Source organism: Garra rufa, chromosome 6, assembly GCF_049309525.1.
Source record: "Garra rufa chromosome 6, GarRuf1.0, whole genome shotgun sequence".
Classification (NCBI taxonomy): domain Eukaryota; kingdom Metazoa; phylum Chordata; class Actinopteri; order Cypriniformes; family Cyprinidae; genus Garra; species Garra rufa.
In genome coordinates, this window is record NC_133366.1 from 51879237 (window position 1) to 51898549 (window position 19313).

General features: G+C 36.0%; 1 protein-coding gene across 1 annotated transcript in view; it reads right to left on the reverse strand.

The window, feature by feature from the left end:
• Positions 1-19313, reverse strand: part of LOC141336974 (glypican-5-like) — a 164670-nt gene that overhangs the window by 66362 nt on the left and 78995 nt on the right. The gene's annotated exons all lie outside the window — the stretch shown is intronic.

Below are 19313 nucleotides of genomic sequence, written 5' to 3' on the forward strand. Positions count from 1 at the left end.
GTTTTAATTAAACTGATGTTTAAATTTAATAAATCTATTACGTTTTTTATTACAAAGTTTATTACAAAAATGTACAGTAAAAAACTTTTACACAAAAAATTTATTGAATATTGTTTGTGAAAAATTGTAGATTTTTTTTGTTTTATCTTATTTTTGTTTTAATTTAGGAATTTTATTACACAAATTTATAATACATTTTTACTATTAAAATATATACTAAATGTTATTTGATAAAAAATGTAGCCATCTGCACAAAAGCAACAGCTTTACATGCATTATTATTATATAATTTATAAATTATTATTATTATTATTATTATTATTATTGTTATTATTATTATGTTAGTAGTTAGGCATTTGAAAATATAGGTTTAATTAAAAACAATAATAAAATAATTTTCATTTAAAATATTTGAAATATATTTAAAATGGATGTATTTTCTAAAATAACATTTTATAAAATTATTTACTCTAATAACAACTTTTTTTCTTTTTCTGTTTTGCGATTCCTTCAGCATTTTTGTACTGAAACATTTTAGTAAAATATATTTAAACTATTTTAAATATGTAACTTTTTATTTTTAAATAATGTATAATAATATAACATTTGTTTGTTTTAAATTGTATTACAAAAAGTATAATAAAACAAAAAAAATATAATTTGTAAAATGTTCGCCATTTGCACAAAGCAACAGCTTTACATTTATTATTATTATATTATAATTATTACATTATTATTATATAATTTTAAATTTATTAAATCAAAAAGTAAAACAATCTCTCTCTCTCTCACAGCTATTTCATATATGGCGTTGTCCCACACCAACAGAACTGGAGACCACCACAGAAACGTACTGGTCCTTTGAGCCGTGCCGTGCCATGCTTCATAGCTGAATTAAATAATATGCTGTCATGCCTAAGTGGATTACTTAGCATTATTGAAAATGAGTAATGCTGCAATTATGGGTGTAGGGATGAGAATGGGGTCTGGGAAAGCCTTTTAGCAGCCCAGCAGATTCATACAGGAGGGAGGAGCCGCACCAAATAGGATGAAATGCATTCCTGATTGTGGCACGATGGACAAAGATGTCAGGCCAAACAGCTGCGAGAACAATGCGTCTCGGACAGGACCGTACGTCACTACGGCTAATTGAATGTTGCAGGACGTGGACGCGTATGTGAAAGCGATTGACTCCAGTTATTTATATTAAGAGTGGTAAAACAAGTTGTCATTTAAAGAGAAGCTGCAACAAGGCCCGTCTGTCTGTAATGTTTACTTATTTCAGCATTAAAGTCAACAAATCAGAATTAACCCTCTTTACTTTCCTAATGCACACTCCTCGTCTTATTTTGAACAATTTCTTGTGCACATTATTAAAAAAAACAAAAAACAAAAAAAAAAACGTTTAAATATATTTTTCACTTTTTCTATTTTTTAAATAATAATATAAATAATAATGAAAAACTTTTACATATTTAATTATAATCATATTTATTTAAAATGTAATATTTTAAAATATATTTATTTAAAATGTATTTTTTAAAATTGTTACTTTGTTTTTAAACCTTTATAATAATAATAATAGGGTAATAGTTATTGTATAGTATATTTTATAAATGTTTTTACTTTTTAAAAACTTGAATAATAATAATAATAATAATAATAATAATAATAAATATTGTTTGTATAGTACAAATACAAGAAATTACATTAAATTAAGCATCAATTCTTCATATAAAAAACAAGTAAACAATATGTGATTAAATATAAAACCCGGATTATAATAAAAATCGGTATAATACATAATTAGTCAATAAAATGCATACTTTTGTTTATTTACTTGTTTTTTACTTTTTTAAATCCTTTTCTATGTTTAATACGATTTTTTTATTATTTAGTTTTTTAAAACTGAATAATAATATTTTTTTTTTACATAATCTAATTATTATATTTATTTAAAAGGGACTTATTTGATTTTTTTCTATTTGTAATGTACTTACAATTTTAAACTTTTTGTATTAAAATGTTTTTACGTAGTTTTTTAAACCTGAATAATAATAATAATAATAATAATAATAATAATAATAATAATAATAATAAATGTTATTTGTATAGCACATTTCATATAAAAATGAAGCTTAGCATGTTTTATAATAAAAAAGCATTACGTTAAGCATGGAACCAATTCATCCTGATGCATAAAATCAAGTCTCCTCCTGTATTTTTAACATGTAGATGCAGTAAAATACGTTGTGAATGGTGTTTTGTTGACTTCAATGTTGTAAAACAAGTTGTTCAACAAAGAAAAACCAGTGCCCTTGCTTGTCTCATTTGTAACATTTATTTCCTTTGATCTTCAGTAGTCTGTCTGACTCACATGTTGTTTGCAAATAAAAATCAAGTTTCCACCTGGTTTACCAGTGTTACAAAATGTCTTTATGTCCTTTGAAGGTCCTGGTCATAGTAGCATTGACCTACCCGGTTGCGAGGCCTTACAAACATCACGTCAGCTGTCCGGACGAGAGCTCGGAGTAAAGATATTTGGTGTCTTTGCTGTGGTTGTGCCCTTTATCTGATGAACAATGCATTAGGGCAGCTCATGCAGTATTCATGCCCCAGTCTGAGCATTGATGCATTGTTCTTCTACTAAAGGCCACCTGGGAAGATCAGTACCGTTTGGGACGTGTACTCTGCATTAGATGATCAAAAAAAGCACTTGACAAAATCTATCTCTAGCATTACGAGGCATTCTTTTATTTTTTATTTAAAGGAATAGTTCATCTAAAAATGAAATCCCTCAGGCCATTCCAAGATGTAGATGAGTTTGTTTCTTCATCAGATTTAGAGAAATGTAGCATTCTATCACTTGCTCACCAATGGATCCTCTGTAGCGAATGGGTGCCGTCAGAATGAGAGTCCAAACAGCTGATAAAAACATCACAATAATCCACACCTCTCCAGTCAATCGATTAACATGCTGAGAAGTGAAAGGCTGCATGTTAGTAAGAAACATTTCCATCATAAAGACACTTTTAACTTGAAACCATCTGTAATGTTTACTAATTTTGACATTAAAGTCAACAAATCAGAATTAACCCTAACCCTTAACTTTACTTTCCTAATGCATACTCCTCATCCTATTTTGAACAATTTCTTGTGCACATTATTCTAAAGAAAAAATAAACAGTATTTTTTATTATAGATTTTTTTAAACTTTTTAACTTTTTATTTTTTAAATAAGAATAGTAATAATAATAATAATAATAATAATAATACATGTTTACATAATTGAATTGTACTTATAGCATTTATTTAAAATATAATATTATAAACAAATATTTTTTTTATAATATTTTTTTTATTAAATATTGTACTTTTTTTATGAAATAATTTCGTTACTTTTTTCAAACATTTAATAAATAAATAATAATAATAGTAATAATAATAATATTGTTATTTGCATAGCACATTTCATGTGTGAAATTAAGCTCAAAATGTCTTACAATAAAAACATTACATTAAGCACCAATTCTTCATATGAAAACAAGTAAAAATACCATAATGTATGATTAAATATAAAACCAGAATTTTAATACAAGTGTGACCAGGGCAATACTTTTAGATAACCTTAAATGACTACGCCACCCTGGGAATTACACCCAAGGAAATATAAGGACCACCGGTCCAATGGTATAAAGAGAAGACGGAGACGTGATTACAGCTAAACAGAACTTTATTCAAAAAAAAAGAATAAAGGAGAAAAGAATATATATATAAATAAACCAATATAACACTTTCTAAATTAACAAGTTCTTTTATTACAAAATAGAAAAAAAGGTTCACAATAAGAACAATATTTTACTACGCATCCATAATCAAAATAAATTTTGTACCTTCCCCACAAACCAATATATAAACAATTTATTAGAGAAAAAAAGACAAGGCTAAAGCTTACCTTAGGGGTGGCAAACTAGCTGAAATAAATTGTGCTCTCAACCAAACATGTGTGCACAGCAAACAATAGGAAGAGGTGTTCAAACCCTGGTGCTCCAAACTCACAACAGTGTGCTCCACCCAGGTGACTAGCCTCCCCCTCGGTGCACCCAGCCTTGAGCCAAACTAGGAAAAAAAAGAAGAAAAGTTAGTGGGTCCAGTACAAATACAAAATACCAAATAATTACACAAAGAAAAGAAAACAAATCACAGCTGATGACTCAAGGGATTGACTGATGGAATGATGTAGCGTCCTTTCTCAATGGCAATAAACCAAACTCAACTAGTAGGTTTTGTATAAAGGACACGCTACCAATTCAGTTCAAACTATTCAACTTAGGTCATCATACTCAAACCCAAAAACGCAAAACAACACAAACGCTATGTTTATAAAGAACCAACTATGAAAAACAGCAGCACGACCCGCAGTAGATCGTCCAATACACTGCGGACAGCTGCAAAACAAAACAACAAAATCAAACAACCCAAACAACCTAATGTTAAACAATAATAGAATCATACATACTCAAATCCGCCACTTCACAAGCATAGGATGTAAGGACGCCTTCATAAATAGTTTCACTAAAGCACAAAAGAAACACTTCAAACTAACAATACAAACAAAGACGCGTAGTAATACCATAGCTTGCATACCTAAACTTCCAACGAGCGCTCAACGCGACTCACTGAAGTCTTAGCCGGAACAGCTACAGCACATCTTGACAATAAAAAAACAAACATTACTATAACGGCTAAAACCACACAAATGCATGCACGCATAAATCACCCATCACCTACCTCAACTACCTTGACGCTGAAGACCGGAAAAGGGATGGGTATAACAGAGGCTATGATCTAATGCTTCCTGTCCATGCATTTAAATACTCCGACATTAATTATCCCCTTTTGCTCCCTCCCCTAAAGGGATAACCACCCAAAAAGAAAAGAAAAGAAAAGGGAAGCCCATCCCACACTGCTACAATCTATCCCCCCTCTTCTTTTCGTCGCCCCGACGATAAGCTGACCTCAAGAAGAGTAACATAGGGTAGCCCATTAAAACATCATAAAACTAGTTCCAGGGCCTAAACAAAACAGAAACTGCCTGCGACACCGGCCTAGGAGAGAGGACAGTCCCACTAGCAACCCCCCGCACTGCCTGGGGAAGATGGTGCAGGTTTGAATGCTGCCCTGCTGTCGAACGTGCCGTACGTCGCAATGGGGCTTGGGTCACTGTATACAAGCTTGGGACTGGATAGTCAGGCTGATCAGGAAGGGAGGTCGATGGTCTTGATTCCTGAACCTCCGCGTTAACTGTACACGGTATTGGACTCTCTGTGGACACTGGAAAACTACTAGAAGTGACAAGACCATCCATGCTGGTAGATACTAAAAACAGGTCGTCATTAAAATCTTCTCGGCTAACATCTTCTTGGCATAGTTCAGCTGTTGGTGACAAGTTAGCCTCACCAATATCTCGAGCCTCTGGCTGAAGTTGGGCCTTCAACATAGTCCGATGTACGTGTCGAATCTTCCCGAGATCATTCACAGGTGCAATCGTATACACAGCACCTCTGTCTTTAGGTGCCTTAACCACCTGATATACATCAGAACGCCAATGATCTTGAATTTTATGGCGGCCTTTTACTCCAAAATTCCGTAGATACACTCGCTGGCCTTCATATAGCGGATCTTCTTTCACCCTCTGATCGTGATGATCCTTACGGCGAGAGGCAGCACTCATCAGTCTCTCCCTAGCCCCTTCAAATGCAACTTGTAGACGGGCCTGGTGCTCTCGAATCCAGTCATGGACAGTGCCAACCTCAGACTCCTGCACTCTGCCTAACAAGAAGTCTATTGGTAACCGAGGATCTTGACCGAACATAAGAAAGTGTGGAGACTCGCCAGTTGACTGATGTGGAGTGGTGTTGTAACAAAACACCAACTGGGGAAGGCAGGAGGCCCAGTCTCGCTTTCTTGAAACAGGTAACGTACGCAGTAAATTATGCATAGTCCTATTAAACCGTTCGCATTGTCCATTACCAGCTGGATGGTAAGGTGTTGTATGAGTCCGTGTAACTCCATACAGCTGGCACAATTGCTGAATAAGACTGCTCTCAAAACTGCGACCCTGATCAGAATGGAGACGGCCAGGCACCCCAAATTTACAAAACCACTCAGTCACAAGGACCTTGGCCACAGTAGAGGCCCTCTGATCCCGAGTGGGTATGGCCAAAGTAAATTTACTGAAGATATCAGTCATAACCAGCACATTTTCCAGGCCATGATGGGTAGGCTCCAGAATTGTAAAGTCCAGGGCTAGAATCTCGTTAGGCCGCGAGGCCAACAAATGCCCCATAAAACTAGGGACAGCGAGGTTAGTATCCTTAGCAACTTGGCACCGCTCACACTCTTGACACCAGCGCTTCACCTCAGCAGTCATTCCGGGCCAGAAACAACGCTGGCGGACGAGTTCTGTCGTTCGCTCTACCCCCTGATGTCCATGATCTTGATGTAGCTGAGTGAGTACATCCTTCTTCAAAGAGGCTGGAAGAACTATTTGGAAAACCTCCTCACCACCATTAGGTCGAAGAATCCGACGATACAATACGCCATTCCTCTCTACTAGACGATCCCAATGGCGCAGCAGAGCCAGAGCCGAGGTGGATAGTGCTTGGCGCGCCGATGAACTAGGGCGCTTCCTCTGTCTCAGAAGGATTATCACAGCTCGTATATCCGGATCAGCCCACTGCAGAGAACACATATCAGAGGCAGAGTGATGAGGTAAAACACAAATGGCAGCTTGAGTAACATGAGGCTGCTGTTGTAAAGCCACAGCCTGCTGCAGAGGCTCTGGGACAGGAGTGGTAGTAACAGCTGGTAAATACTGCCGAGAGAGAGCATCAGCGTTCTTGTTAATTCGGCCAGATCGATAGCGAATTTCATAATTAAAACATGCAAGCTGGGCTGCCCATCGCTGCTCGGTTGCTCCCAACTTGGCAGAAGTGAGGTGGCTTAGCGGATTGTTATCAGTGTAAATTATACACTTATGCCCCAAAAGGTACTCACGAAATTTTTCAGTGACTGCCCATTTCAGAGCCAAGAACTCCAACTTCATTGAGCTGTAGTTTATCATATTACGTTCTGGTGGGCGGAGGCCGCGGCTCGCATATGCTATCGGCCGGACCTTACCTTCTTGTTCCTGTGACAGTATTGCCCCCAAGCCGCTATAGCTAGCGTCTACCTCTAAAATAAAAGGCAACGCAAAGTCGGCATAAGCCAGAACTGGGGTAGAAATAAGTTTAGCTTTCAGTCTCTCAAAGCTCTGCTCACAGGCTTCCGTCCAGGCCACCGCAAAGTCTCGTCCAGTCCCTTTTCGAGACTTCGTACCAGCCAACTCAGCCACTAACTTATGCAGGGGTGCTGCCAATTTAGAAAAACCCTCGACGAAGCGACGATAATAGCTGGCAAACCCTAGAAACGATCGCAGCTCGGACACATGGCTTGGACGTTGCCACTTTGCCACCGCCTCAATCTTCTTTGGATCGGTAGAAACACCAGCACTGGAAATCACATGTCCCAAATAGCCAACCTCCTGCTTAAGGAAGGCACATTTCTCCAGCTTGGCTTTAAGTCCTTCCTGCTCCAGTCGGCTCAGTACCCCCTCTAGTCGTTCAAGATGCTGTGAAATGGTAGAAGAAAATACCACCACATCATCAAGATAGAGCAAGAGAGACTGACAATGTTGTTTCCCAAACAAACGCTGCATAAGACGCTGGAAAGTACTAGGGGCATTACAGAGACCGAACGGCATACGGTTAAACTCAAATAGTCCAAACGGAGTACAAAAAGCAGTCTTGGCCTTATCCTTTTCAGCAACCGGAACTTGATTGTAGCCACTGGCTAAGTCAAGAGTAGAAAACCAGCAGGCCCCAGAGAGTGCATCCAAAGACTCTTCAATACGAGGTAAAGGAAAAGCGTCCTTGCGAGTCTTCTGGTTTAACTGGCGGTAGTCCACACAAAGACGAGGGCTACCATCCTTTTTTCGCACCAACACAATGGGGGAAGCATAGGGACTGCAGCTCTCCCTAATGACCTGTGCCTCAAGCAACTGATCGATATGGGCTTTAACCACCTCGTACTCTGATGGCGGCAAGCGCCTATAACGTTGCCTAACAGGAACTTCGTCTAACAGAGGGATTTCATGTGATATAAGACTGGTACAGCCTAAATCACCCTCGTGGGCAGAGAACACAGACTGATATCTATGTAGCAACGTCCTAACCTGATGGCTATCCTCGCTAGTAACACCAGATAAATCAAGAGCATCAATTTGGCTTAAAATTGGATTAGGAGAAGAACTAGCAGCTTCAATAGCCCTCAACTCAGCTACTCCCTTAGGCAGACTAACCACATCCACGCTACATAAGTGACCTAACTGTGTGCGAGCATAAAGCACAATGTCAGTGGTACCAACATTCACTACAGGAATGTAAACTGTCCCCCTAAACACCCTAACTAAAGCAGGGGAAGCTAACAAGCTTCCAGGCAGACCAGAGTCTAGAGGCTCAAATAAAGCAAAACCACCAGAAAACTGGTCTGAACAAGTTGCAGCAACAAACTTAGTCACACCCCCTGGGATACGCTGAACCCTCCCTTGACATAGTTTCACACTACTCCTCAAGTCGGGTGGAGGACTACCATCTGCCTGATGACATCGCTGAAGGGCTTGAAGTACTGGACCCGGCGCTTGGGACACTGTTGGCAACTCAAATAAAGCAGGCCCATGTTGACAAAACAAAAGCTCATAGCACTTGCTAATGATATTCATCCCAAGAACCCCTGGGACACTAACACCACCCGGAAGATCTTTTACTACGAGTATGCCGCAACCAGGTATAACCCTTCCACACAGGGACACGTCCAATTCTAGATAGCCTAAATAAGGGATGGCTAACCCGTTAGCAGCCCTAAGCTGAAGCCACCGACAGGCCTGTAAACGGCCTGTCTTCAAATGTTGCAGAAAGAAGCTCTCGGTAACCGTGGACACCATTGAACCGGTGTCCAATAAACAAGACACCTTAACTCCCCCCATAGAGACATCTACATGAGGGCAAGATGACATTAATTTTGCTGTTGTACTCAGACTATTCATAACAGTAGAGCCAATAGGGGCCCCACCCAAACCGTGGCTCAACAGTTCGGTGGGCACTAGTTTTCCGACTCCTGTTGGGGAGCAGGGGGCCTAACAACAGACAAAGAGGATGGAACTACAGAATTAGATCGAGGGCGGAAGGAAACCCTATCACCATCACACTCCCTGGCAAAATGCCCAGGACGCTGGCACCTCCTGCAAATGACAGGCCCCTCTCTAGGCAGTCTAGTGCGCCTTTGATTATTCTGAAGTACGGCAATACTTTGTGTCAACTGATTAAGCTGATCCTGCTGTTGTTTCAAAGTCTCTTTAAGATCCCCTAACTCGGACCCAAATGAACCATCATATTGCATGGTAGCAGGCCCCCCCTGAACCCCATACTGGAGGCCACAGGCCGATGGAACTGAATAACTACGACCCCGAACACCCCCGGGCATACCCTCCCGTTCCCATCTAATAGCCTCCCCTCTTACATCTAACAGCGTAACCGTAGGCTGACGACGTACTAGTTGCTTTAGCTCTCGACGAAGAGAGCCATCACAAACATGCTCAATAAATTGATCACGTAACAATACCTCAGAGTTCAACATACCCACTGGTGCAACTCGTTTTACACGATCCATGAGACCCATCAAAGCCAAAGAAAACTCATGAAGACTCTCCCCCTCTTGCTGTTTTCTGGAAAAGAAAGCCTCTTGCAAAGCAACATATGATTGACAACAACCATACAGTTCTAGTAGAATTTTAATAATTGTTTCAGGATCTCCCCGCTCAGCACCTGAACGAAATTTAATTTCGTCCCTAGCCTCCCCTTCTAAATGATCAAACAAAAAAAAGGCTTTTTCAGCTGGAGCCAAATGACGAGCTCGCATACATGCACGGGCCTCCTCGACCCACTCGTCAATACCAATGCCAGATCTGCCTCGGAACATAGGACACTTTCTGTCCCGAGGAACAAGAACAAGTCTCTCAATAGCAGTTGGAATACCTTCAGCATTAGTAGATGGCCTTACAGCGGTGTCATCACAAAGAGCCGGAACAGAGTCTGTTGCTGCAAGGACCACCCGATCCTGACGCAGACGTTCATTTTCGGCTCGCAGTTGTGCCACCATATCTCGGAGTTCTGCCAGTTCGCCATCCATGGCTCAGAGTCGGCTGCTGTTTTTCCCTTTTACCTCTATAAACAATTCCACAAAACGAAACACACAAAAAAAAACATACAAAAACAACAACTTCAGAGTTCACGTCTCCGCTTTTACTATATAACCGACCCTGCCGACTACGCCAGATTGTGACCAGGGCAATACTTTTAGATAACCTTAAATGACTACGCCACCCTGGGAATTACACCCAAGGAAATATAAGGACCACCGGTCCAATGGTATAAAGAGAAGACGGAGACGTGATTACAGCTAAACAGAACTTTATTCAAAAAAAAAGAATAAAGGAGAAAAGAATATATATATAAATAAACCAATATAACACTTTCTAAATTAACAAGTTCTTTTATTACAAAATAGAAAAAAAGGTTCACAATAAGAACAATATTTTACTACGCATCCATAATCAAAATAAATTTTGTACCTTCCCCACAAACCAATATATAAACAATTTATTAGAGAAAAAAAGACAAGGCTAAAGCTTACCTTAGGGGTGGCAAACTAGCTGAAATAAATTGTGCTCTCAACCAAACATGTGTGCACAGCAAACAATAGGAAGAGGTGTTCAAACCCTGGTGCTCCAAACTCACAACAGTGTGCTCCACCCAGGTGACTAGCCTCCCCCTCGGTGCACCCAGCCTTGAGCCAAACTAGGAAAAAAAAGAAGAAAAGTTAGTGGGTCCAGTACAAATACAAAATACCAAATAATTACACAAAGAAAAGAAAACAAATCACAGCTGATGACTCAAGGGATTGACTGATGGAATGATGTAGCGTCCTTTCTCAATGGCAATAAACCAAACTCAACTAGTAGGTTTTGTATAAAGGACACGCTACCAATTCAGTTCAAACTATTCAACTTAGGTCATCATACTCAAACCCAAAAACGCAAAACAACACAAACGCTATGTTTATAAAGAACCAACTATGAAAAACAGCAGCACGACCCGCAGTAGATCGTCCAATACACTGCGGACAGCTGCAAAACAAAACAACAAAATCAAACAACCCAAACAACCTAATGTTAAACAATAATAGAATCATACATACTCAAATCCGCCACTTCACAAGCATAGGATGTAAGGACGCCTTCATAAATAGTTTCACTAAAGCACAAAAGAAACACTTCAAACTAACAATACAAACAAAGACGCGTAGTAATACCATAGCTTGCATACCTAAACTTCCAACGAGCGCTCAACGCGACTCACTGAAGTCTTAGCCGGAACAGCTACAGCACATCTTGACAATAAAAAAACAAACATTACTATAACGGCTAAAACCACACAAATGCATGCACGCATAAATCACCCATCACCTACCTCAACTACCTTGACGCTGAAGACCGGAAAAGGGATGGGTATAACAGAGGCTATGATCTAATGCTTCCTGTCCATGCATTTAAATACTCCGACATTAATTATCCCCTTTTGCTCCCTCCCCTAAAGGGATAACCACCCAAAAAGAAAAGAAAAGAAAAGGGAAGCCCATCCCACACTGCTACACAAGCAAAATACATTTTAAAATGTATACTTTTATTTTTTTCAGAAATGCAAGAAGCCAGGCAGTTACATGATGAGCAGATGACTAATTTGAAACAATTGTACAAAACAAACTTAATGCAAGTATATCAATAGAAAACGCTAATTATGCTAAGATTCATTTTATGCGTGATTTTTATTAAGGAATTATCCACTCAAACATTTTAATTTGCTGAAAATGTACTCATACTCAGGCCATCCAAGATGTAGATAAGTTTGTTTCTTCATCAGATTTGGAGAAATGTAGCATTCTGACACTTGCTCACCAATGGATCCTCTGCAGTGAATGGGTGCCGTCAGAATGAGAGTCCAAACAGCTGATAAAATCTTGGATGTTCTAAGAGTGAGTACATTTTTAGCACATTTTGTTTATTAAACGAATGTTTGCCAGCTTAAAACACACATTATTTCTTCCTCTTCCTGTTTGATAACTTTCAGCAAAAGAACAGAATGCATAGCGAGGTTGAAATCACACACAATCATCCCGTTCTTCTCGATCTCGCCCCCATTTGTGGTTTGAAATATGTATAACTGCGGAGGCCTGTCAGAAAACATCAAGGGGTTTTTAATGACCCTCGAAACCTCAGTGAAGTGAGGGTGTCATTTAAAGCCTCTGATGTTTGTTAGAGCTTGAATTGTATGAATCATATAATAATACTGTCGGTGAGAGCCTGAAAAAGTGGGATGATTGAAGCCTGCTAATAAAAAAATGATTATTGCTGAGTAACATTCTGCTTGGATTTTTTTTTTTTTTTTTTTTTTAAACGACCCTGTTCAAAAGTTTATACACTTGATTCTTAATATTGCATTGTTTCCACAGCTGTTTTTTGATGATTCTGAGATCCATCTTTTGACACTGAGGATAACTGAGGGACTCATATGCAACTATTACAGAAGGTTCAAACACTCACTGATGCTCCTGAAGGAAAAACGATTCATTAAAGAGCCGGAAGGTGAAAACTTTTGAACGGAATGAGGATGTGTACATTTTTCTTATATTGCCTAAATATTATATATGTTTTTTTCATTTAATACTTCCCTTTCGAAGCTACAGAAGAAGATACTTACATGTTTCCCAGAAGACAAAGTAAATTAAATTTACCCTGATCTTCAAATTCCAAAAGTTTTCACCCCCCATCTATTAATGCATGTTTTTTTCTTTCTGGAGCATCAGTGAGCATTAGAACCTTCTGTAATAGTTGCATATGAGTCCCTCAGTTGTCCTCAGTGTGAAAAGATGGATCTCAAAACCAAACAGTCATTGCTGGAAAGGGTTCAAATACACAGAAATGCCGAAAAACCAAATAATTTGTAGGACCCGAAGGATTTTTCTGAAGAACAGCAGCTGTTTTTAGAATTAAGTGTATGTAAACTTTTGAACAGTGTCATTTTTTTATAAATTCAGCTATTATTATCTCTTGTGGACTGTGTGTAAATGTCTTTCATGTGAAATATCCTATTCAAGTCAGCACTAAATAAAAACACAACATGCATTTTGTATGATCCCTCTTATTTCGGTAAAATAATTAGGATTTTTCAGATTTAATTTTAAGTAATTATATATAAACCGTGCTTGTGCCTATTGTTAGCTTTAATACACCAGCACTTAAATGGTCTTGGAGCTGGAATATATGGACTAAATGTTATAAAACTTTAATTTTTATTTCTTTAAATAAATCCCTAGATTTTTATTTAACAGCTAAAAGTTGGCATACTTTAATTTCGCAGTTGGGATCATCAGCGATGCCAGCTCTTAATTTGGCCCTGGATTTATATCGAACCGTGCAGAAAGACTAAGAATGCTGTTTAGCAAATAGTTGTGGCGTTTTCTGTGGCTCCCAGCGGATGGCTAATGAAAAATAGGCCTGTGATATTCACGCTTGAGATGCTTCCTGCTGAAGTTGCTGAAACTCATAGCTCATAGCGTAGCTGTAGTCGTCCTTGAGTCTTTCTCATGGGCTTTTCTTGTCTGGCGTCCCGCTATGAAGCACTCATATGGTTCCAATCTGAGGTGACACCGATCTCCTCTCCCTCTGCCTTTCCTGTCCTCCAAATGAAGGAAATGCCAGGGTTTTTACCCGTCATGAATCACAGGTGTGTTTGCCACGCTCTCTTTGTCTCGCTTCTGATGAGTTAGCACTTTTGTCAGGATTTGGTTTGATCTATGCTGTATCTCTTTGGGGGTTTCCCTGAGGCGTCCCCTCGTGAAGATATCAGCAGAAAATGTTGGAGCTATCGGCCAGGCTTCAGGGCAAATGTTCAAGGTCTCTCATTCTTGGTTATTCTGCTGTCATGCTAATAGTTTGCCTCGGGAAAGCAAAGGTGTAAGATGAAGGCATAGGAATGGATGGAATCAGTGGTGATAATGAAGACTATACCTTGTTGTTATGTTGATCATGTTGATGTTGATGTTTTTTTCTGACATGCACCATGTAAAGACTTAAGAAGTCAATGAAAAAAAAAAGAAGTTTTTCTTATGTTTAGATTTTTTTTTGCGTCAAGCAGTTGCAATTCTGAATTTGTCCTTTTCAGTTATTGAAATAGTCTATAATTTCTATAATGAAGGCACATTTTTTATATTTATGACCCAGTGTTGTTTTTGACAACCATCTTAGATTTAGTCTTAGTCTTAGTCTTTTGGACTAAAATGCTTCTTAGTTTTAGTCAAATTTTAGTCACTTCTATATGTGATAGTTTTAGTCCAATTTTAGTCGACGAAAAGTCAAAAAGGTTTTAGTCTAGTTTTAGTCGACGAAAAGTCAAAAAGGTTTTAGTCTAGTTTTAGTCAAAAAAAGGGAAAAAGGTAGTCTTTTAACAAATTAATGTAGGTCATGTAAGTATTTTGCTGTTGGGTAGTGTCACTTATAAGTTCTGAAAATAGCAGATCTATAGTTCAACACAATGTGAGCTTCCGGATCGACAATTTTCACCAATAATTACAATAATGAAGGTATGTTTTAGAACATAAAAGACAAACAAGGATGGAATGCTAAAACGGCTTGCCATACTAGTATAGCAAAGAGTATTTAATGCTAAAACGGCTTGCCATAGCATCAGATACTTTTTAAGTTTTAATTGGCATGCACAATAAGCGGAAATGTCATGCATTTTAAACGTCTGACGGACCACCCACTAACATTTTCGTCTATTCTCGTCTCGTCAACGAAAACTCACACACGTCTCGTCATGTTTTAGTCATCAACGAGCCATTTTTATCTCGTCATCGTCTCGTTATCGTCATGAAAAAAAGTGGCGTCAACAAAATGATTTCGTCATCGTCATCGTTGACGAAAACAACACTGTTATGACCAGTTCTCAAATATTTACTGAAATAGAAATGACTCTAATTCCTATAAATTATTTTTATACACCTATAAATGTGACCTAAAATTGTTAAGCAAACTATAGACCTGGAATTTATTTATTTATAAATGTTAACAATAAATCTTCCTTAAGTAACTAAGTAAAACAATATAGATATTATAGATCAAATTGTAAAAATAGAATTTGTAAAAACCTGTAAATATAAACTCAAATTGTTTAAACAAATCATTTTATTTTATTTATTTTTTATTTTATTTTATTTCGTTTAGTAAGTTGTAGTCCAATTATAGATCTTATAATTGGATTTAAATATAAATATATTTTTTTTAATATATAAAATATTAAAGTATATATTTTCAGGCCTGGAAATATGTACGAATTAAATATTTAAATATAGATCGGTTTTTAATTTATAAAAGAATAATAGAAAATATAGAATTTATAAAAACCTGTAAATATAATCTGGAATTGTAAAAAAATATATATTTAATATATATTTGAAATGTATCTTATTTCATTTTATTTTATGTCCTTCTTTAGTTAGTTGTACTCCAAATTATAGATCTTTAAAAAAATTGTAATAAATAAAATAATAATGAAGTATATCATTTATAAAAACGTAAATATAACCTGGAATTGTTAAAAATATATTTTATATTTTTAATATATATTTGAAATGTATTTCATTTTATTTTTAATCCTCCTTTAGTTAGTTGTACTCCAATTATAGATCTCTTAAAAAAGTTAATATATAAAATAATAATAAAAAAGTATATATGTTCAGGCCTGGAAATATGTATGTATACATATAATGTTATATAGATAATTTTTTAAATATGTAAAATAATGAAAAAGTATATAGTTTGTAAAAACCTGTAAACATAACCTGAATTCATTACAATGCATTTTATGTTTTATTTAAAGTCCTCCTTTAGTAAGTTGTAAGTAAGTTTTATTTTATTGTATTTATTGTATTGCATTTTATTTTATTTTATTTTTAAGTTGTACTACAATTATATGTTTTCTAAACATATTTAAATATAGATCACATTTTTCATATATAAAATAATTATAAAGTGAATATTTTCAGGTCTCTATACATGTAATATTTAATTATAGATATTTTTTTTTAATATGTAAAATATTAATAATTTTTTTTATTATTATTTATGAACATACTTTTCTTTCATTCTTTTTACACTAAAAGAAATCCAAAATAGTCTTTGTTAGTAAAAATTTAGTAAAAGTTAAAAACCTGAACTATATAATATAACTGTACTATATAATCTTGTTATTATGATGCTCAAACGAACACAATAATGGGAACTACATGTGACTGGAAATGTCGTAAATGACCCGAAAACTCTCAGAAACTCATTGGCCGAAGAGTGTGGGAAACCATGGCACCTTTTTAAGGGTGGTCGCTTGAGGTTTTGACTCTGGATTAACCACGAGTGCAATGAATTTCTTGGAAATAGCCTCTCGCCGTGTCCTGCGAGTTTGGTTCTCCTTGACTACAGCGCGTAACGAGCCACTAAATGAGACAAATATCAACGGAGCACATAATAGGTTCTCCTCCAGTCACCTCCTGACAGTGAACTGACTAATCTTCTCGTTTAGCTCCTAAAGACATCAATCTTTATACACACACATGCTCAGACATACTGTCTTTCTGCGGTCTAGTAAGGAGGATTCATTAATGCTCACTAGTAAACAATCTTCGTGACCTCCCTCAAGCAGCTCTTAATCAGCTGTGTCTAATCCTTGTGAACCCAAGACCAAACGTATCCAATGCGTCTAATCCTCTCACACAAATCACTGCCCGACACCCACACATTTGTCTCTTTTTGTCTTTGCCACCATGAGGGATACTAGTTTAAAGTAGTACACAGTAAAATAAAGGTTATTTATTGGCATCGGTGGTTCCACGAAGAACCTTTAACATCCACACTTAAAAAATAAAAGGTTCTCAAAACACCTTTTCTTTTCAGTGATGCTGAAGAAGAAACATGTTTGGTTTCCAAAAGTTTTTTTCCCTTTGTTTGAGGAACATTTATTCACTATGAAGAATCTTTTGTGTAATGTGTAAAGATTCTTAAAATAAAAGTTCTTTATTGGCATCGATGATTCTATGACGAAACCACTTTTGGGATCTTTATTTTGAAGAGTGTCCTATAGATGTTAAAGGTTCTTGCCATTAAAGAACTTTTATTTTTGAGAGTGTGGAACATTTCCATATCACAATAGTTTCTGTATAGTTCTTTAGATTCTTCTAAAAAAAAAAAAAAACGAATGCATTTAAAATCTTAAAGTGACTATGAAAAGATTTAAAAGTTTAAATGTTACCATGTTATTACCATGTTATAATGCATTTGCCTGCATTATATATAAATATCACTGTGAGAAGTTTTAATCAAAATTTATTTGACTTAATTATATATAATTGCTCAAGAACTATATTTTACAAAAGTTTTTATGGCCACAATATAACTTCATTATTAATTTTATACATAACCTACTGATATGCCATACTTAGTTTAAAAAAAGACCCAAACACACACACACACACACACACACACACACTGGTTTACATGTTTTATGGGGACATTCCATAGACGTAATGGTTTTTATACTGTACAAACCGTACTTTCTATCGCCCTACACCTAAACCTAGCCCTCACAGGAGATTGTGCATACTTTTACTTCATCAAAAAAACTCATTGTGCATGATTTATAAGCCTGTTTCCTCATGGGGACCTGAGAAATGTCCCCACAAGGTCAAAATCTACTGGTATTCCTATCCTTGTGGGGACATTTGGTCCCCATAACGTGATGAATACCAGGTGCACACACACACAAATAAAATTAATAAGTAAATAAAGAATTTTAAAATTCTGAAATAAAATAAAAAAATATATAAATTTATTTTTTGGACAGTATTTTTTTTTCTTTTTATAGAAAAACCAAGCCTGCATTTATTTGATCCTAAGTACAGCAAAAACAGTAAAATTTGAAATATTTTTTATTTTACTATTTAAAATAACTGTTTTCTATTTGAATGTATTTTAAAATGTAATTTATTTCTGTGATCAAAGCTGAATTTATAGCATCATTACTCCAGTCACATGATCCTTAAGAAATCATTTTAATATTCTGATTTACCGCTAAATAAACATTTATTATTATTATTATTATGTTGATAACATATTTTTTTAAGGTTTCTTTGATGAATAGAAAGTTCAGAAAAACAGCATTTATCTGAAATAGAAATGTTTTTAGTGGATGTTTTGTAATTATAAATGTCTTTATCATCACTTTTGATCAATTTAAAGCACCCTTGCTAAATAAAAGTATTAATTTCTATAATTTCTTTCCACAAAATAAATTAATAAATAAAGATTATACTGACTCCAAGCTTTTAAATGGTTGGTTTTTGAATCTTTCTATTCATGAAATAATCCTGAAAAAAAAAATACTCAGCTGTTTTAAATAATAATAACAATAACAATAATAATAATAATAATAATAATAATAATAATAATGTATCTTCAACAGCAAATCAGCATATTTGAATATTTTCTGAAGGATCATGTGACACTGAAGACTGAAGTAATGATGCTAAAAATTCAGCTTTGATCACAGGACATAAATTGCATTTTTTTTTTTTTTTTATATTCAAATAGAAAACAGTTATTTTAAATAGTAAAAATATTTTACAATATTACTGCTTTTGCTGTATTTCGGATCATATAATAACATAGGCTTGGTGAGCAAAAGAGACTTTATTAAAAAAAAAAACATTAAAAATCTCACTTTCCAAAAACTTTTGACTTTTAAGTGTATGTATTTAAAATATTTATGTATCTCTTTCATTTCAAAATGTTCACTGAAAGAAAAATATGGTTCTTCACTAGTTCCTCTAAAGCCTTGTTCAGATCTGATTTGGTCAAATCCGTTTCGAGCTACATTCGTATGTGGTTTGGAATCCTATTCAAATAGGATTTCTGCTTTTTCACGTTTTCATGCCACATAAAACGTAAACACGTCAGACGTTTTTGTGGAAAACATAACAAAAGTCTTTGCAGAAACAAGCTTGTGTTGCGAACTGCAAATCAAGCGGGAAAAGACAATATACAGCTAGTA